The sequence below is a fragment of the Electrophorus electricus genome, chromosome 10, assembly GCF_041902795.1.
Source record: "Electrophorus electricus isolate QZ-2024a chromosome 10, ASM4190279v1, whole genome shotgun sequence".
Lineage (NCBI taxonomy): Eukaryota > Metazoa > Chordata > Actinopteri > Gymnotiformes > Gymnotidae > Electrophorus > Electrophorus electricus.
The window spans coordinates 29,722,468-29,744,000 of NC_137506.1; the positions used below are offsets into that span (position 1 = coordinate 29,722,468).

General features: G+C 50.0%; 1 protein-coding gene and 1 long non-coding RNA gene across 5 annotated transcripts in view; both read right to left on the bottom strand.

The window, feature by feature from the left end:
* Positions 1 to 21,533, bottom strand: part of crim1 (cysteine rich transmembrane BMP regulator 1 (chordin-like)) — a 57,927-nt gene that overhangs the window by 27,943 nt on the left and 8,451 nt on the right. The window lies entirely within an intron of this gene.
* LOC145659325 (uncharacterized) lies at positions 39 to 21,061 on the bottom strand. Of its 2 annotated transcripts, none has more exons than XR_014125434.1 (3): positions 15,197 to 21,061; positions 6,503 to 14,721; positions 39 to 6,414 (listed from the first exon to the last, which is right to left on the bottom strand). It is a non-coding gene; the product is annotated as an uncharacterized LOC145659325 (long non-coding RNA). The 2 variants fall into 2 exon arrangements; XR_014125435.1 differs by having other exon boundaries at positions 4,897 to 4,918; positions 6,203 to 6,414; positions 6,503 to 21,061.

Sequence of the window (21,533 nt, forward strand, 5' to 3'; positions counted from 1 at the left end):
ATTCAGAAGTAGAGTCGGAATCACTTTATTCTCCAGTACATGTCAGCTAGCGAAATTTGCTTTGGCATGCTAGAAACCGCTCGACGGAGTTTTGCCCTAATAGGAACATGGGTGCACCGACATTACTGACAGGCAATGTAATAAACATTCCAGGCATGATGGGAGAACAACATATCACCATACATACATGAGTAAACGTTGGGCAATAAATATACATTTACATATTTATGTGTGTATACGTATACATTTCTGTGGGGCACCTTTTGTATGTATTCCTATTGGCCAGTACGTAAGGGTAATGTTTTCAACTTCCTCCCAAGCAAGCAGACGGCCCAGTCTGCCAGACACCAACGTATTAACCGGCATTCCATCTGCAGGGGTCGAGGTGCCCGTCGTTACGAGCCCAACCTCAACATTCAAGACACAGCTGCCTGTGTTTGACCTTTCCACCACCAAGGAGTGAGGGATGAAGACAAACAGAACGCGGCGAGCAAATGAGGAGAATAAAAACCAAAAGAGCCAAGCGGACAGGGTCCGCGGCAAATGTCAGCGGGCGGAGCTGGCGTCATCTCCACCCGCCCATGCTGACCTGACGGTGTGAGAGGGGGCGGAGCCTGCAGCCAGGCAAGCCCCCGGGAGGTCAAAGTGGCTTCGCCAAGCCGCACCATTTCATTGGCCTCAGGCATCCGGTCAGAAGAAGTCAGGAGAGGGGAAACTGTGCTAGGGAGGTCGCAGGCCGAAGCAAAGTCAGATGAGATTGGGGAGCTTGTGTCAGTCTACCAGCGCACTGGCTCGTAAACCCACGGCGTGTGAACGCTGTGTGTGAATTCCTGGGGTGAATTTAGCTATGGAAAAAAAGAAACAAAAACAAAACAAAACACCCCCCAAAGACAATTGCATCTAATGCATGAAACGCATTTGTTATGTGGAGGCACTACGGACCATTACTCCTTTTTGATGTGTGAAGAACGGAGCCCTCGGTGGAGATTCTCCTCTGCTAGGAAAGAGAGGGTAATTACTTCAAATGAAGGGTAGCGAAAGAATACAGGGGAGAGAGAGAGAGAGAAAGATGGAGAGACAGAGAGAGAGCATAATGCCTCCAAACAATACGAGGAGTGAAAAGACATCTTCTGTTTAAAAAGCTGCTCGCAGTTAAGTGCCGTGTTTAGGGGTCATTTGGAGAGCGCCCGTCACGTTTTCCAGACAAGGAGCGAGAGAGAGCGGGGATCGCGTTAACGCTCCGTACTCAGCTCAGGACTCGACTCCCGGGAAACGCAGGCGGTATTAGAAACAACCCACAAAGATGAAGCGAGGAGAGCCCAAACACTGCAGCCGGCAGTGGGAGAACAAAAGAAGCACACGAGCAATCACGACAAATCTTAGCGCGCGGAGAGAAGCAGGTCTACAGCCCGGGAGGTGCCGCAAGCCATGGGCGGCTTTGGAGGGTCACGTCTGCCCTGCTGAGAGGGCCCGTGGGGTGGGGGCGATCTGGTATGCATGTCGGAGAAACTGGGCCTTGGCGAGTCGTTCGTTGCATGGATCAACTTCTTGGATCAACTCCTCCCCGCTTCGCATCGGTCAGAACGGATAACAACCACTTGAACTGGGTCCCTCTTTTTAGGTGCACAATGTTGCCTGGTATCCATCTTGGTCTTCTCCATCGCCGTCGAGCCCCTTGCTATTGCGCTTCGATCTCACCCTCACATCGCTGGAGTGATCGGACACCGCACTGAGCAGCAGGTAGCACCTGACGCATATGTCTTCTCTATGTTCCCAGGCCTGAAACATCTCCAGGTGGTGTTCTTAACGCATTTGGTCTCATCTGGGGCTACCTGCTGAAGAGTGAACTCTTCCCTCTGAATGCTTCAGCTTGCAAATACCCACAATTCCCAGAACACCATTCAGAATAATTCAGGTGACTGGGGATCCGATAACAACAACAACAAAAAAAAAGTTAATGTCAAAGTCTTGTATGCCGAGTATATTATTACCTCTCCTCACTAGAAGACAACAGGAGAGACTGGCCATTACTCCCTTTATCTGTAGCTGGTCGAGTTAATTCGGTTAAATGATTATCCTGCTCACATTTTCCTTCCAATTTCACTGCATTCCTATCTTTATCCCAAAACTGTTTTTTTTTTTAACAAAAACTCGACAGGATTATCTCAGTATTTATTTGAAATAAAAAAAGAACACAATAATGCTCAAAGTATACCTGCAGAGTGGTTGGTGAGCACGGCCCTATCAAATTGGATCTTTCGGTATTGGGCAGACAATAATATTTCATGATATTTCCACATATTTCAATACTGGCTGTGGGCAGACAGGATGCTTTGTGACCCAGCTTGGTTAAGGCTCCACGCTTCCTCCTCTCGGTTATCTTGTACTCTGGTTTACATCGCCGATGGCCTGGACTGCTCAGAGTACTACAAACACATTTCATCTTAGCCGTCTCTCAAAATCTGGAACCAATTTAGATGCTGCTTCAGACTTCAAACCTTTTCACTACAGGCTCATATATCTAAAAATCACTCCCTCTGTCCTGCTCGGACAAATGGGGCTTTTTTCTAACACGTGGTCAAACCTCGGCATAAAATCGTTTAAGGAATTGTATGCTGAGGGCACCTGTGCATCCTTCAAATAGATTTCACCTAAAATTAACATCCCAAGATGTCTGTAGTTGTTTTGTTTTGTTTTTTTTTGTTGTTTGTTGTTGATTTGTTCTTAGCTTTGTCTGGGAAACAGGCTCCCAATATCCATCCTTCCCATATAGGTGGCAAAATTAAATATATCCTATGGGAGGATATTCTTCTCGGGGTATACATTTCATCTACGCGTGCCAAACGTGGTCTAATCCGTCTAATCCAATCCAAACACTGCACTCAACGGCCCAAACTTGGACTTCCACAAATCGATCCTGATACTAATCCCGTATCTGACATGGGTTGACAAGTCCCCGCCTCGCTAAACTGTACGTGCTGGTCTCGCCCATCTCTCTGTAACTACTGGTCCGGTTCTTCTCAGGTGTTCTGTTAAGAATTCGCATTCAGCTGTCCTTTTAATCTTGCTCCTTTGAGTATTCAATACCACCTGTTAAAACTAACGGTATTTATTTCGCAATTTACTCCATGAAGATGAAAGATTTTGGGGAAAGTGAGGGAAGATCCCATTTATCTATTTACTGTAATATGTATAATACGCCTGTATGTGTATTTACCTGCACTGTGTCTGATTTTTATCATACATGTTATTTTCTGTGTTAAAACAATTCCTGTTTATAATGTGAAAATCCACCAATAAACTAAAAATAAATTCTGAAAAAGAGAGCAGAACTACAAGCACCATTTTCCCCCCTCAGACAAAATTGCTTTGTGCGTTTGAACGGCCGGGAGTACTTGGAGCGGGTTCTTCTCCCAGTCAAATGAGCATCTATGTTAATGGAAAAAGTCTGATTCCAACACTCTCCTGCCAGAAAGCTCTCAGACCATCCTCCCAGCTCCGGCCGTAATGTGCTCCGGCCCCCGGTCTGAAGCCACCTTCCAGACTCGCGTCAGACATAACCAGCACCTGGCCTTTATATGTTCCATTTCTTGCTGATGCACTACCGTGGAGGGACTTTTAATCAATTTGATCAATTTGTTCCCGTGCGTGGACATGGTAGGCAGGCCCCGGCGCTGACCTGCAAAAGCCTCTCAGCGCATTACACCACCGGCTCTTCCTTAGCCTGTTTACCACTGAATGATTGTGGGTAATGTCCCGAGCTCTTATTCCCCTTATTTATCTGGTCTGCGAGCAGGACATGGCACACGCCATGGACAGCAAGCACACGCACAGCCCAGTAAGTGTACGATGTGTTATGACGGCACTGTGCCCAAGTCATTTTGGCGCGGGGACTCGGAGGTGATTCAGACCTGTTAATGGCACATGGATGAAAAAGTGCACCGTGTGGGTAGAGAGAGAACGGCGCACTGAACAACCCTTGTGAAGCAGCTCTCATTTGGAAGCAACGATCTCCCTCCTTCTCTCCCGTGCTTTTTTCCTTTTTAAAATGACGACAGCTGCTCCCTGCCGACCACGCGAGGGCCACGGCCATCATCCCAGCGTCGGCAACACTACGAGGAACTCGTTACGTGGAGGTTCAGCGCGCTGCCGGAGAGAGGGAGACTGCCGTCTCGCTCAGTAATGGAACACAGAAGGACCGGGCACGGCGCGGCAGCTGCCCAGACCGTGCCGGGGCGCCTCGCGTCGTACGGCGAGGGAAGCCAAGGCGCCTCACGCCTTCGACGTGCTCGGTCAGCGGGCCGGCACCGACACCACAGCGGGCTGCGGGGCCCTTACTGGGAAGAGAGAGGGGAGGAGAGAGAGGGAGGGAGGGAGGGAGGGAATGAAAGTGAGAGGCCCCCACGGAATAAACCCAGACAAACATGCACAGGGTTTCTCTCTTCCAGCTGGCTTCTGGATTTGCAGGCAATTCACAAAAAGACCACAGCAGTCAGAAGGAGGTTATTTTATCATATGAACCTAATTTACTATGTGCCACTCAAACATTCACAAACACACGAGCTGTAATCTTGGCCATCTGTTTCGCTGTCACAACATTAACGGTCTAGATAAAGAAAACCCAAAACAAGGACATTCAGTGAATATTCATCAAAATAAAGGGTGAAAAAAGAACAACAACAACAACAAGACAAGAAACAAGTTTATACAAGACTATAGCACCCAAGGCACGTAACAGGTTCTAAGTAAATAATGATTTTAAGTAGGCAACACTTGTGTTTCTTGTAGTCAGTGGTGTGCTGAGAGAAGTATGGATGGCCCTTCTCCAGCGCAGCACTGCAAAGCACGACGCCTGGGCAGAGGGAGAGCGAGGCAGCCAGCCTCCACTCCACTCCTGCGCCTCCTCCTCGCATTTCAACTGGGTGGGGCAAGAAGGAGACGAGAACAGGCCAGAGGAGATGAGAACAGGCCAGCCCCAAAACGGCCCTCCACTGACTCATTAACATCCCTGCTAATCTGGTCTGTCACAGAGTGCTAACACACACACACACACACACACACCAACAAACACGGCACTAGAGAGCCTCAAAGAAATTATGACAGCACATACTTTTATGGTAAAAGCACTTAGAGCGATTGCAACCAACGCAGGGAATTCGCTACATTTTCTAAGAAGTGACTGTCTCTGGTGAGACATCATCTCCTGTATACAGTGCCGTAAAGCCTGATTTATTAAGCTCCCTCCAACGGTCGTCGGAAAACCACTGCCTCGATACAGCTGACGACCTCGTGCACTGCAAAACCGGTGCTAATGATTATAGCGTGCACGCACATGAAGTGAGAACTGCACTGGGCCGAGGCCATTTTCCAGAAAACCAAGGAATAAACGGTGCAGGTGAGAGAATTCCCAAAGACCTCAAAAGAGGCTGATGTCCTTTTCTGAAGCGTGACCAGAGGAACATGCAGATGGAGTGCGCACACCGCGGCTCACGTAAACAGAGCGCGAGGAAGCGTTCTCCAGCAGCGCCAGCAAATCCCATTCTGACCCCTTGTCACTAAGGCAACCTTCTTCTCCTCATCACTTGTTTCTCTGGCAACCGACCCGGAGCTCCCTCGCTTGCCCCTGAAGTGGAGAAGCTCCCCCGCCCCCCCAACCAGCTCGGACAGTGGATGCTGTTTTTCCAAGCGGAGGGGCTTGAGCACCAGCGTGGCGAATTTGGGAGGAGAGGCTATACAAAACAGAGCAAGGAACAGCAAGATCTCTGCTGTTCACAGAATGGCTAGACGATGACGGATTGGCCCTTGACGGACAGAAACTGCAGTTGATACAACCTTTGCATCAACAATAAGTCAGCGATGGTCTGCTCAGAGTCTCCATATGTTCGCGGACGAGGGACCTTGGCGTAAGTCATGGGGGCTAGATTGCTCTTTAGAACAATTACATTTCATCACATATGTTTATAGTAAAGGCCTGGCCAGTTTCACACACACACACACACACACACACACACACACGTATTATTATATAACAATATACATCATTAGTGGCCTCAAGCTGGTTTTAAGCAAGCCACATTCTTTAATGGGTACCATAATGAGAAACACACCTGTTGAGCGTACAGGGAAAAAAAACAAACAAACTCCAGAATACTTGTAACGGAGCACACTGCACAAGAAGAGCCAGACGACAGTAAGGACCCACCAAGAACCTCCAGCCCTGTCTCCTGGAGCCAGAGCAGAGCAGGAAATTCACTGCCTGGGACGCTGCACCTCGGATCACCAGCAAGAACAAAGTCTTCCTCTAAGTGGCAGTAACCACTGTAGGAGCAGGAATTCTGACACCGGTGACACTGAGCTGACAGCTGGTCTCATAAATGCGTCAGTCTTCTCTCTCTGTCTCTGCAGTTTGCCTGTCTGTGGAATACAGGAGCAGCAAATGTCGAGGGCAAATGTGTGGAAAGAATAGCGATTAACAAAAGAAGAAGCAGAAAAACACACCCACTTCCACGGGGCGGAGGCCCGGCTATGCCCTCCCCGGGCCGCTGCCGTAGTTCCGCGGACTGTTTTGTGTGTGAGACAGGGCAGAAAGAAAGGCAAACACAGACAGCAAAGAGATAAAGAGAGAGAGCGAGAGAGAGAGCGAGAGAGAGAGAGAGAAAGAGAGAAAGAGAAAGAGAGATAGCGCAAAAGACCTGTTACACTGGACAAAACAAGAGAAAGAGAAAACTGGCCGAGCTGTGATGTCAAGGAGCTGCAGGAAGAAAGAGAGAGCCAGACAGGGGAGGAGACAGTAAAAAAAAAAAAGGAGAATAAGAGGAGACAGCGTGAGTGGAGGAGAGGGAGGTGCAGCTGCTCCTCCCTGACCCAGAGTCAGGTGGAGATCAGTGAACAGCCAGCTTAGGCAGCCAGACGTGGGAGTGCACATGAATAATGCACCCTCATTGTCAGACTTCGCTCGGCCTGGAGATCTGCATAAAGACATCCAGGGAGCTCTGCTCTCTCCCTCACACACACACACACACACACACACACACACACACACACACACACACACACACACACACACACACACACACACAGTTGGTGGATTTATCCCCTTTTCTCCCGTGGCAGACTCACCGCATGTACCATCATGCTAATGTTCCCACTGCTGCACGTGCGTGCGCCGTGGAGAGCCAATCCCGGTGACCGCCGCGCGGAGCCGAGTGAGGGTGTGGGCGTGAGATGCAGGGACAATTCCTGCACCCTTCCCACATCTGCGTTGCCCGTCACGTGCAGCATGAGACCACAACAACAACAAACAGAAGACGAAAGCTGAAGAGAGGGCAGACTCTGGGCTCCAAAACACAGCCTGGCATCTAACGGCCTAGACTGCTCGCTTAATGGGTGCGCCACACTACACTTGCTCACCACTAACGTAGGACTGCTTACAAGTCGTTAGTTAAGTGTGGCGCCAGGGCGTGTTGTAATCTAGTTTTCATTTTGTCTCATTCTGCACCTGCTCCAGAAAAGCTTGCAAAACGATGACCGTAACCAGGAAAATCTACAGCCAGTGCCGAGTCCCACACGTCTTCTTATTTCAGTCAGTAGCCACAAAAATACTGATAGATCAAAGCGTCATACTGGAGTTATGGCAACCACGCTGAGAAGAGAAATATGCAGACGTGTGTGTTAGGGAACATTACTGCTGAAGACTCCGTCTCTCTCTCTGTCTGTCTCTCTCTCTGTGTCTGTCTGTCTCTCTCTGTGTCTGTCTGTCTCTCTCTCTGTGTCTGTCTGTCTCTCTCTCTGTGTCTGTCTGTCTCTCTCTCTGTGTCTGTCTGTCTCTTGGCATCTGCCTAAACAACTCTTTTGCCAGGTTTACTGTGTGTTATTTAATACAGCCTTGCTGAGGCTATGCGTGTGGTGTGTGCATGTGTGTGTGTGTGTGTGTGTGTGTGTGTGTGTGTGTGTACGGGTGGGGCTCGTCAGGAACCAGACGGATTAGCAAGTTTCATTTCTGTTAAAAACCTTCAGTTTCCAGAAAACTGTACGAGGGGGGATGGCGGACCGGGTGGGACGTGCCGGGCAAAGCTCTCTGCTGGCTGCCGGAGCTCCACCCCCATCTGTTTTCAACATTCCTCTGTTCAATGAGAAAATTTTCTTTAAAAAAAAAAAACAAAAAAACGCCCACGGTATCTCCTCCTTCAACACCCGAACAGTGAAGCGCAGCGCGCCACCACCGAAATGCCGAGATGCACACCTCTCTAAATAACGTCCAACTGTGGCGCCGCAGGCACGCCGACAAACACGACAATCCGACCGTTCTAATGTCGACTGGCCTTTTGCGTGAGCTCCAAGGCCTGGCTGAAGCGTGCTTTTCCTTCGGACATGAAATCAGATTAGCACGGTTCTGAAACCAAATTCTTACAGGGATTAAGCGCGCCTGCATCGAGAGAGGAAGGGGAGGCGAAGGCGCGCTCACGTCCCGCGCTCTGCTGGATGCCGACTCCGCAGGGCGGCCGGGAACAGGAGCGCGAGTGCCGTCGCTGCCGCGGATCGCCCCAGCCCCACCCCGCCCCGCCTCCACGCTCAGGGCGCAAACGTGTTCTGCAGCAGCGGCTTCCGGCTGTGGCGCAGCGATGGTGCCAAGAGGGGTGTATTAGGATCGTGTGGATTAGGACTCTACCGCTCCTGGTGGAAGCTTGGGAATTGGGCTGGGTTCACAAAGTTCCAGCAAACAGACTTCCACACAGAGGGATGGGGGAGGTGAAAGGAAGGAGGGGCTGCTGTCAGAGGGACTCGGCCCCAGGGTATGGGCTCCGCCCACACGTGGTAGGAGGGGCCACGTTTTGACCATGCCAGGCTAACACCCACCTATGCACTCTTTCCGGCTCCCTCCATCCATCCCTCTCCCTCTCTCTCTCTCTCTCTCTCTCCCTCTCCCTCTCCCATCTAGCCTGCTTTGTCTGGGTGAGTTTCTGTAAGCTTTGAGGAACAGCCAGAAGAAACACAGCAAGAAATGTGTGTGTATGTGTGGGAGAGAAAGTCAGTGAGATAGTGAGTGTGTGTGTGTATGTCTCTGTGTGTGTGTGTGTGTGAAGGCAACTTTGCTCAGATGAAATGAGCTGGTTGAAGACAAGTGCTTCAGTTGGAATAGCAAATGAATGCACTTATCCAAGTGAACGAAATGAGTAACAAGGCTGTAGTCCAGATGAAAGTGTCAACCGACGTGGAGGAATGACTGGAAAGATCAGCGTGGTTCTAACATCACACGGCGGGACCCCGGGGGGGCATAAGGGGTACAACGAAGCAGGACGCGTGGAGCTAATGACCTCATCTCCGCGTGCAGGCTCCAGAGCCCCGCGTCCCCCAAGGCAGGCCCGCAACCACCGTACAGACAACCCACCAGCTCCAGATGCGCGTGCTCTCGGGCGAGACAAACCCCCACCTCCCACCCCAAGCCCGGGTCTGAAGGCGGCCGCTGGACGCGGTGTCACGGGTCAACGTGGCCGACGCGTCCTTAGAAGCATTCCGAGAACGGCTCGGCCGTGACATGTCGAAGTCGACGAGGAAAAAGAAAAAGAGAAAAGAAAAAAAAACCAGGGCCAAAAAATAAAAAAAGCCCCGGCACGGAGCCAGCACGGCGGGAGCTGCTGGAGGAGACGTGCAACGTGTGGCATGATTCGTCATCAGAGTGACGAACCAGGCAGCAGCAACCCCAGACATCTCATCTGCACATCGTTAAATCTGATAAGGGCCAATTTTACTGCGCAGACTTGGCAGGGGCTTTGGGAGCAGCGTCTCAGCCCGATAAGGCAGGCCGACGGACGGAGCCTCCACGCTGGCTGGCGGGGAGATCACACGTAACCCCGCTTGCTTTGAATGCCAGTTAGATCTCTGCTCCACTCTAACAATAACCTGAAGCCTCCAGAGGGAGCGCAACATGAATCAAACCTGCCTTTCCAAATAACACCTGCTGTTCAAGACCGCGTCTGTCCTTATACATGCTCTCTCCCTCTCCGCGTCTCTACCCCCCATCCATCCATCTCCTCCTATTCCTTCATCGGGGCAGGCTTCCTTTCCTCGGACCGTCCTCGAGGTGCTCGTGCGGTGCATTACTCCGTCACGGACTGCAGGGTCGCACTGCCGTCGTTCCGACCTGTAATGCACACACTCATGCGGAACACCGTGCGCCCGGGGCCCACAAATTATTTCCCAACACGTGTTGGGCTGAGGTATTAATAAACGGTGCGGCAGTGAGCACGGCCCAGGACTTCCACGGGGGACGCTTGGAAAAGGGGCTTACATGCAACAGGTTTGGATGTGTGCGCGTGCACAAGCGCGCACGTGTTTGTGCTTGCGCATTTATTAACATTCCTGCGCAAAGCGGAGCTTAAATTGCTCATAGGTTCATCTGCTTGTCAATCACTCATTCTCTTTCGCTCTCCCGGACACGCCCCCCCATTCCACAGTAGCGCGGCACATACCCGCTCACATTCACGCGAACAACAACTCTGAAAGGAAAAGAAACAAACAAACAAATTAATTCCTACCCTGAACTGTTTTTATCATAATACAATCCCATCTGGGGGCTTAATAAACTGAAATACATTAGGTGCATTAACTAACTACTATGACTCTATATGTACACTGCCAAAGTTTCTCTCCATTGGTCTCTCTAGCTCACATGTTCTCTCTCTCTCTCTCTCATTCTCTCTCACACACACTCCCTCACACACTCATACTCTCTCTCTCTCTCTGTCTCTCTCTCTCTCTCTCTCTCTCTCCCTTACACACTCTCCCTCTCTCTCTTGCTCTCATTCTCTCTCACACACTCCCTCACACACTCATACTCTCTCTCTCACACACACTCCCTCACACACTCATACTCTCTCTCTCTCTCTCTCTCTCTCTCTGTCTGTCTCTCTCTCTCTCTCTCTCTCTCTCTGTCTGTCTGTCTGTCTCTGTCTCCCTTACACACTCTCCCTCTCTCTCTTTTTAAACTCTCTCCGGCATTCTGCCTAATCTATTAAATAAAACATTGCATTAATAAGTCTCCTCAGATCCAATTTCTCTGCCCGTAGGAACAGCACTCATACAAATTGTCCGACCAATATCACTCTATTAAGTAGGAGATTTTGGCTAAAAATGAACCCACCACTGGATAATAACTTACTCTCCTCCACTAGCATAATGCACCTCAAAGTACCCTGTTTTCCCCACAGATTTTGTTCTGTTCTCTTAATTTTTCCATGTTCTTGAATCAGGTAATATGAAAGGTGTTATGACCCACACTGATAAGTTGAGACAATATATGACCAACTGTACGCACACACACCCAGGTAATCAAAGTCATCAACTACCTCTCCTAGTATCAGAACCTGCTCCAGGTTCTCTGGGATCCAGCAACTTTTAGTCCACGTCTGACCACCTACCAGGTTACAGTGAACTAGTACCAAAACAATCAGACAAACATCAGACCCACTCAGATTTAAAGATTAGTGGGTAACGTACCATTGCCACTTCTGTGGCTATTGTGCCAACGAGCAGAAAACATTTGTTCACCAAACGCTTCAGTAATCGTGTTTCTCATACGCACTCCCTTGCAACCACCTCAACAAATACGTCACGACCCGGTTAATCAGTGAATGTCTTTATCAAACATTAATCTTCAGTATTCAAATGCACACAAGCTTCCAGTTCATGAAAACCCATGTCAAGGAGCCTCTAGACCATCGAGGCCATGCTGTCTGAGCTTGGGATGAGGGGAAGATTGCTCAGCGCAAAGCAGGGAGAGAAGAGAGCCACCCTGTGCCTCCTGCAGCGGAAAACCTCTCTGTCTCAACACCGATCAAAGCCCGCCCAGTCCTCGCGGCGGAGCCGGAAGTCGACCCACGATTGCACGCGCGACTTTTTTTGCAAAGGCGGAAGCTCGCTGTCGCCACCTTACGCCGGGAGGCGCGGCGGGCCTTTCCACGGACAAGCGGCGGCTCCGAATTCAAAAGGTAGGGAGGAATTTTCCACACCGTCACCGAATGGCACCTCCACAGCCTACCAAGGTGCGTTAGCCTTGAGTCCTGCTTCACGGAGAAATTCTGCCGATACAGAGAAAGACGGAGCTGAAATACTGGCAACTTCAATGGCATAACAGACAAAAAAGACAAGAAAAGAAAAATTACATGGGTACAGCTTTACATGAAATAATACGGTACATGTACAGAGGAATATATGTTACCCAGAGCAGCAGTTGATTTTAGTAAAGTAAGACCATTTCCCCGCTTTCTCTCCAAGTTGTCTTATTTTCTCCCACTGAATGTGACAGAAAAATGTTGTGACCAATAACGCATAATTGCTGCAATTTTCCATTATTCTCAGAGACCCTAAGAGACTGATTTTTTTAAAGCGAGTTTTTCAGGAGTCCAAGCACATTTGTTCATATTTTGAACAGTTGTTAAAAAAAAAGAAAGAAAAAAAAAAAGCTTTTTAGTTAACACCTTTATAATTCCTCATACACAAACGTGCACGGAAATGCGCAAAGACATGCATGCAGGAACATGTATGAAGCGCAGGTCAGCGGCCTGGAGCTCATGCGCGCTGCATTCTTGCTGCGGCGTGCGACATTAAGACCTGCTGCAGCTCTCCCTCGTCAAAAGCCTCCCTGTCAAGAGCAAACCGGTCGCCTGTGACGACAGAGCGCTGTGGGAATTCGTTGCGCTGCTGGCGCTGGCCACTCTTTTCTGTAATGTCCTATATTCCTGCTCGCTCAAAGGAACGCCGCCCCAAATTGAAAACAGCCTTCAGACAAAGACGGACAGATGTCAGCGCGTAGAGGAAGCGCGTGCCGGTGCAGGGGCGCACCCGGGTTTGAACCGCGCGGGTTCATACGCAGTAGCACGGGAGCGCGGTGTTTTCCGTCAGCCTTTGTCTGTTCAGCTCGGCGAGCATCATAAACAGGTTGCATCCCACGGAGGCCTGCTTGCTCGGAGGCAATTAGCAGGGACTTTCCCCAGGCGGCGGGGCTACGTGTGGCCCTGTAGGGGGGCCGCACAGGGGAGGCTGTGTGTTTGTGTGTGTGTGTGTGTGGGGGGGGGGGGGGGGCAGCATGTGCGGCAGCTAACTCCCACCCCCACCGCGCTGGCGGTGAAGGTCGGCTGAGCACCTCGGGAGAGTCGGAACGTCCGAGCTTCCCACCTGCCGGCGGCCTGACCCCTTCCCCTACGTCCTGCCAAGACACGACCCTCAGGCGTGCGGTCCGACACGTCCCCGCCTCAGCAGCGCTTGTTCCAGCTCTGCCCTCTACGGATGGGGGGGCGGGTTCTCCACTCAGCGGGTGACGGATGCAGCCGCGTGGGACGTGAGAGGGGGCGTGCGGAGAGGGCGGCACGCCAGCGCCCCAACACAGCAGCCTCTCGGCAGGCAGAGATCAATGAGGAGGGACGGCGGAGAGCCAAGAGCGACAAACAGATAAGCAGTGCTCTGACAGGTCTATCCGTCACACGCCTCCATCCCCCCGCCGCTAAGGGACCCCGTCAGAGGGGGGCGTACCTACGTGTGTCCATCTATATGTCAGCCAATTTTTTTTTGTGTCCCTGTTTTTGAGGGGATGAGCAAGTCTCACGTGAAATATGACTGTAGATAAGGCAACAGCATTCCCACAAACTCCCGCATCCAATGTACCCGATAAGCAGGCTAGCCTGAGGTAAGCCCATTAGCAGCTCTTTTACGATCGGGTTGGAATGGAGGTAGAATAATTTAAAAACAAACTCCAGTTCGGTTGGGCAATAGAGCGACTGGCCTTCCTCGTCGTCATCAAATCCAGTTAAATGGTAAATCCTGAAAGGTACCGTAGGTGTGAACCAGAGTCATTAGTCATTTCCTCATTGTCTGCAAGAGGGACTTGCGAGAAAACCCCCCCACAAAATTACCATTTGACTTTTTAATGCTCTTCCTTTTATGTGGTTGAATCAACAGAAAGTAAATGGTAGCCATTTTGCCTAGCCCCAGGAGAGCAGCAGTTAAGTGGGAGACAGAGGAGGATTTTATCTTTCGATAAATCACAAGAAAACCACCTCTAGAATAACAGACACTCTCAGAGCTTCTTCAGCTATACAATTTAATTAGACGAAACACTGGCCAATTCAGGGCTCTGCCGCTTTCAGGACGAAAATGCGCCGTAAAAGGCAGACGAATCTTTCGACGGCGGTTCGGTGTGCGCTATATTTGTGTCTGCCTCTCAACCCTTGGTGAATCGATACCTTTGAGATGGACATCACACTCGGAGCGCCGTTTGCCTAAACGCCACGGGCAGCGTTAGAGAAACAAGGAGAGCAGCAGCACTGCACATGTTCCCTCAGGAATCCAGCACAGCAACGACGCTCCGAGCGAACAGGATTTCCTTTACAGACTCTGGAGGGATCTTCAATTCAATACGCCAGTCAATCGCTCCCCGGCTCCATCCTGTAGGCTGAATTTAATTGAGCGCACAGCCTTGTGTGATAATGGGATTGTTTTTTTGGTGGGGGGGATGGTGGAGTGGATCACTCTCGTCTCGCTTTACACCTGAGTCTCAGTCCCCTGTCAGTTTTCAGAAGCTCATGCTGTACTTTTCCCGCACCGACATCCACTGTTGGCTGGGCCACGTCCTCTCTGGAAAAGACGGCAGAGATGAAGCTCTGTGATGGCACACCGACCGCATGCATGCGTGTGCTTGTGCGCGTAAAGGTCTCGAAAAGGGAAAGACTAAACAGACAGAGAGAGAGAGAAGTAGAGAAGGAAAGAGGGAAAGAGGCAGAGGGGTTTAATGAAACTTTAAAGGAGAAAACCATGGTGATCAAAGGAGATCTGCTAAGGCTCGTCTTCCAGCCGATAAGTCCGAACACGCTCGACCGGAGAGATCCACGACGAATATTTGGTTACATCACATGTGTAACCATTAGCCTGCTGATACAATCAGCAGCAGGAATGACAGGCCTTTACTCTGAACAAACATCTGTGACGAGCATCACGCCCTCTTGACCTTGAACAAAGGTTTGGTGACGAGCATCCCGCCCTCTTGACCTCGCGCAAAATCTTGGTGACAAGCATCACGCCCTCTTGACCTCGAGCTCAAGGCCCATGACGAGCATGCACAGCCAGCATCGAAACACCCCCTACACCTGCCATTTTTACGCTCACTCATCGGTTCTTGTCAAAAACAAACACTTCTAATATTTACCTTTCATATGAGACACGTGAAAAACAAACATTAGCAGTGATCCGTTCTTAGTGCCTAGTAATAACTGAAACCAAGTCTTTACTCGAGTGAATCATATCTGATGTCTGGACTGCAGTCTATTTGTGGTGTCTGTGAAACACAGAGTTCCTCTTCCTGTTTCAGGCTCAAGAGATCCTGTGTTCCTCTGAAACAGCTTCCTTCCTTTCCTCAAGAACGAACACATTCATAAACAGACACACACAAATGTCTTTTCTTTTTTTCCCCCTTCTTCCCCCAATGAAATGTTCTCGGAGGGAGGCAAGCACTCTCCGATTCTCTCGCTTGCAGTGCGATTGCCAGTCAAAACACCACATGACCCTCTGGGGTCCTTCACAGTCAACAAACAATAAGCGCTTGTTTTTGAAAATTTCCCATTTTTTCCCCCCTCAGAGTTGCTTAGAGCTTTGGCTTCTGAAGCAAACCCTAACCCTCGGGGGGAGTAGGGGCGGTAGGGGGGTTGTGGAATGCCTCAGCCTTCCGCACCAACACGGCACTCAAAACCCACGCGTGTGCTTTCATCAAAACAAACGGAAACAGGCCTGTGGACTCTCCGCGCTGCGTGCGCGGGGCACTCAGGCCAAGCCTACCACTCCGGAGTCACAGGTTAACAGGAGGCAGTGCGTCCTGGTACGCTGTGCGAGTTTTCCAATCCAGCCTTTCACCTTTTGAGAGGCTGCCTCAAACATTGTGGGTCAAACGAGGAAAAAAATGAAGAAAAAAAAAAAAAGCATAACCAGCATTAAATGCCGACTCCTTGCTGAGGAACAGCTAAATGGGATCAACGTGGTAAGGCCCTGAGAGAGGCCTTTATCTGCGGAGCGTGAACATGGACGATTCCTCACTAGCAAGCTCACAATAATGGCCAACAATAAATGTGCAAACCTCTACGTGTTTCCACACCGATTCACACTGGAGTATGTCCGTGCGTAAAGGGCCCAACGAATGATGTTGCTCACAGAAGTCTTTCATTAACCCAAAATCCTGCTTTAGTCTTCCGCTCCGAGAGGCGTATCCCAATTAAAGTCGAGACCACTCAGATGAGGGTGAACGGAAATCCATTTAAGGGCATTTGACAGATCGTCAGCATACGGAGCCTTAGTGATGAAACAGAAGGGTTGTTGTTCTTACAACGCTGAAAAGAGAACCCACGCATCATTCCTTACATGAAAAAGTCCTGACTTGGACTGAGAACGCACAAAACAGGAAAAACGAGAGGGTGGGGCCACATGCCTGCACGGTTAACCTGAGAGGCGCCGTGTTAGCTTTTCAAATTGAAGGAGAAACGGGTGGCACGCTCGAGTGCTCCCTGGTGCGATTCATCTTTATCAGCATGCCACGCCACACCTTCACACCCAGCCGCCCCCGGTAGCCCCGTCAAGAGACCCCTGAACGTTAACAACCGGCAAGAAAACAAACAACACCTCAGCCCAAAAATATCGGCGGACTTGCCGTTTGGCGGCTGTTCGCCAAGAAGCCCACGCTTGGTAATCTCTGGCCTGAAGGGAGAACTGTTGGGGGGGAATGAGCTTATTACAAAAACAGCAGTTTCGTAGCAATCACAGGGAAGGAGAGGAGATGAAAGAAAATGACAAAGTGACTTTCTGTGAAGGAGGCCGTAGTTAGAGGCAATCGCTGACCTAAATGTCATCCTCTCAAAGAACCTATTTTAAGTAAACTTCACTCATTTTGTGCGTCAAGGTGCACTCCAGGCAGCTCTACTGCAAAACAAGCCACGGCTGTGTGCTACTGGAACGTCTACGACAGTCATGCCTGCCCACACTGACTTTTCTAATGACTACATGTTCCATGCATTTTAGAACAGGGTGATCAGATGTCACTGTTACAGATAAAGCCTGTAGAGGGGACCCCTGCAGATAGACGCAGTACCAGATAGTCTCGGTATCGGATCGCAGTCTCGTGCGGTTACAAGTGGTACCCGCTTAGTTGTGATGGCGCTTGTCCGTCAGGAGAAAAAGCTTCATGACCACTGAGAGAGGCTGTCACTCAAAATAAACACCTGAATCGTATTAGTTAGCTAGCTAAGGATTTAGCAGTCGCATAGAAACAATTGAACGCTGTGGATATTCTGGTAAATCTCGTAAATGATGACAAATATTTAAGCATGAATTTGAGTCTGTCCTTTCTGAAGTCAGATTTACATGATTTGTTTGATAAAAACAGATGTAGCGCATTGACTTTCCCAGTGAATTGTGGTAAAAGCTTGATCCAACATACATGACCCACACTGCGGTCATGTTACAGCCAACAAGATGTGTGCTTTGGAGCTATTTTCGTCCACCTAAATCCCAGTTTGAATACCTGCTCCATGCTTTTATTATGGCTCATGTGCCTGTGAGTCACATAAAAAAAATAAAAAAAACAAACAAACAAAAAAAAGACCAGCCATTCTCAAGAAAGACGACCAATCCCATAAGCGTGCGTCTATAAATCCTGGTAATATTACAATACCTGGAATGTAAGCTGGTCCTTTAGACAAACTGAAGCTAAAAGTGAGAGCGAATTCTCCTATAATCCATTCTCCCAGCTGCGCGATCAACCTCAGGCCAAATATACGCGTTTGTCGTCAGACTGAGAACAGCACATGCATTTTTACTGTTTTCCACAGCACTCGTCCACTGGCTGTGCTATCTGGTCTGGCACGCCAAGCTCCCAAAGCATCTGATGGAAACCAGGCTGGTGGAAACATCTCAGCACCTTGACGCGATTCTCTCAGTCCACGTCCTGTATGCCTCCTCTCCAGGGCAGCTGCCAAGAGCATTACATCTGAAACCAGAGTAATGACCCCCGAGGTAATGCTTTTGGGAGGGTGCCAATTATCAAAAAAGGGCCACATTGTTATTAGAGACTAACTATAATTTGATTAGTCTTTGTTCCATAAATTAAGGACACAGCGCCCCAGCCCTGTCCGGTTTGGGGTTTTTTTTAGTTGTTGTTTTTTTGCTGTGTTAGAATGAGCCAGAAGAGGGCAGTGCGCTCGCTGCTTGGAACGAAAACCTGCCTCCACTGACAGGAAACATCTTCATAAATACCCCATGGCCGTGTTATTTTCTCGTCTGCCATCAGACACTATCCTTTTCTGTAGCTTGTGGAGGCTGTCCATGCGGCGAGAGCTTCGTAATGAGTTAAATGGAGGAGACTAAGTGTCGGTGAGTGACGAGCTCCAAGACGTTCTGGGCACGCACTTTCTGGAACAGTTAAAGGCAGACGCACGGAGCAGCGCGCCTGTGCGTGAGTGAAGCGCTTACCACACGAGGCATCAAAATCAGAAACAAATTTTTTATTCTTGTTTTTTTTTTCCCCCCACTGTGATAAAGTTGTTTGCGCAAAATGCCCGCCATAATCAGACACCCACCGCTGCTGCCACTAGACTCGTTCATTCCGTGCTCTCAGACAGGATCCATTTCGAAGGTAAGTGAATCAGACTCCATTTTCTAGGTGGCAAGCTCAGAGAAAAAAAGTTCTAATAGGGTGCACTTCTCTGGTGGAGCTGCTACTGGCTGCAGTGGTGGGATCAATGGTGGCTTAATAACCCCAGTAATTCCCTGCCTCAGGAGAACGGAGCGAAGTCTTCTACCTCTCGCGGGCTCCTGTGACCTGTTACAGAGCCACACCTCATTATCGTTTGCATCCAGTTCGGAGGGGTTCTGGGTTCCAGGCCGGGCCACGCTGGCACCCGGGCGGCTCAACAGGCGAGCTCGGGGAGCCGTAGCGGCTCTAAATCTTGGCTTGGGTGGAGAGGACAGACAGATGTCCCCCAGACAAGGGAGGAGAACGCGGCATGTGGCAGAAACGCCGAGGGTCTGTTTGCTTTCAACAGCCACCGAGATTAATTACACTCCGCCCCCGCGAGTAATCAATGAACGGACGTGCCGGTGAACGGGAGTGGACATCTCCGAACTCGAGAACTGATGCGGCACTCGTCCTCGCGGGCATCCAGGCAGCAGTGCGACACGGCAACAGCTGGATGCCTGCGAGGACGAGAGCGGCGTCGGTTCTTTTCAAATCTTTGTTTTCTCTTCTGCACAGCGCAAGAGCGAAATGAAAACTACAGCCTTGCCGAGCATTCCATCGCTCCCCCCCCCCCGAAAACAGGACATTGTTGAGCTGAACAGAAACATGTTGATTTTGGCATGAGTGCTCGCTCTCTCTCCCTCCACAAAACAGGGCCTGCAATTAGCATGGCCAGCTCCCCAGAAGAAATATTCCCCACTGTAACCCTGCCAAAATGTCAGAGACAAAAGCTTTCCAGGAGGAATGCGTGGCATTTCCTCTCATGTGCTCCGGCCTAGCCGGGGCTAGAGGAACCGACTCCCGGAGAACAAAACTTCCTTCCTCTCGCTCTCCTTCACACTCTCTCTCGCTCACTCTCCCCTGAAAATGGACTCTCGCTCTCATCTCATATTTCACTTCCCTCGACTCTCTCGTCTGCTACCCTCATCTGTTGTCCGCTTTTTAAAAGACACTTTCGTTCTCACGCCTGCTGGTACGCCATTACAGTCACGGTTTCCTGGTTTTATCAGATTTGAATTTTCCAGACAGACTTGTGGGTCGATAGACGCAGCTTCTAAAAGTAGATCCAGCAGCAGAACTACCCCAAGATCCAGGTCAGAGGGCTAATCTAAGGTGCTGGAAAACAACCATTTACCTCTATCTTAATTTCAAACTCAGACCCTCTCAAGCTGTATTAGTGGTTTCCTTTGGCCCAGTCACACCCCTTAGTTCTCTTTGCCACTGAAAGTGACGGCAAGCGGGAACTTGATGATCCAAAGGCAGATGGCCTTCACACGGTGAGGAGCCATTTTATGGTGAAACACGCCATCAGTCCATCCAAAAGTAAAAATCCAATATGAGAAGTCCAAAATACAGTACTTCATAGCCTGTCCCTTTTCTAAGTTTCTCTCACTCGGAATTGAATTTTGGTTGGAATTCTCTACAAGTGGGCAGTCCTGCCTGGCTCAATAACGCCGGCTCGTGATGGCACAGTTATTGTCATCTTCTCCCAAAAATCTGGAGATGCCATCGGACAATTCAATCAGAGAATCTGGATGGGCACCTTCCAGGGACTTCAGCCACAGTCCTGCACCACAATGGTTCAACTCTTAAGGTCAATTTTTACCGCACTCTGTCAGGTCTCACTATGATTTACCACTCTGACATTTTTTCACACCTGGAGAAAATCTAGTTAGCCATCAAAGGTCAACATATTATTCCAGTTTTCCTGAGGATTGATTTCCTGTAGCAAGAATGGTCTGGAGGAAAACGGTTGTCATTAGGGACCATTGAGGAAAACCGAGGAAGAACATTATCTGTCTCTTTTTGCCCTTTCAGGTGTCTTTCCCTTCCAAGCTTAAAGAATTATTACAGGCTCCACAGACTCCAGAGGTCGTGGTGCCTCTCGGAAACATGGCACGTTCTGATTCGCTGCTGATATTATCACTCTGCTCAGCATATGCCCTTGTGCATACCCAATTCCTGTAAATACATTCCATTCTTCTGCCACTGGTAGCTTCTTTTCATGATGAGCTAGCAGGAATGACCTTAAAGGACAAGCTCAGGTTTCAGCTGCCTCCTGTTTGGCTGCCCGTACTACTCTTTAAAACGCAGCCCCGTGTCTCTTCCGGCCCCTTGGCCGACGGCAGCGCTGTAGGGAGTGCACATGGGAGCGCGCTGCAGAGTTGAATCCCATTAGGGAGGAGAGTCCCGAATCTTATGCGACAGGAACAACTGTTTGCTGCCAAACCTATAAGCTCACGTTCTGGCTTCAGACTCGAGACGCTACAGCCGTGACGGATCGCCATGGTAAAGTTTTTCACGTGGAAATGACAAACTGCAAGCGCATACCATTGCAGCAGCGTAAAAAATGTGGACCCCACCCCTCCTGGGCCCCACCGTACTGAGCACAAACAGATGAAGATACCGCAGGCAAAACAAGTTCGCTCTGCACTACGGCCAAAACTGAACCACTTTCTCAAGCAAGAAGCAGTCCATTACCCTCCGAGCTGCATTGCACAGGTGGACAGTGTTCTTACGCGCCTCATTAGGGCGAAGAGGGTGTCTATACCGCACGGCCTTGTGCTAGCATTAAAACCAGTTAACTATGAGAGAGAAAATGAGGGAAACGGTGCACAGTGGTCACCAGCAGAGTACCGTTACACAGGAGCACCTGTGAGCGTGAGGCTATGCTGGAGCGACACCACAGATGCCTAGCACAGCATGGCAGTGGCCACAGGCAGCTGCAACACAACCACAACTCGCGACGGCCACACACCCGCCCGGC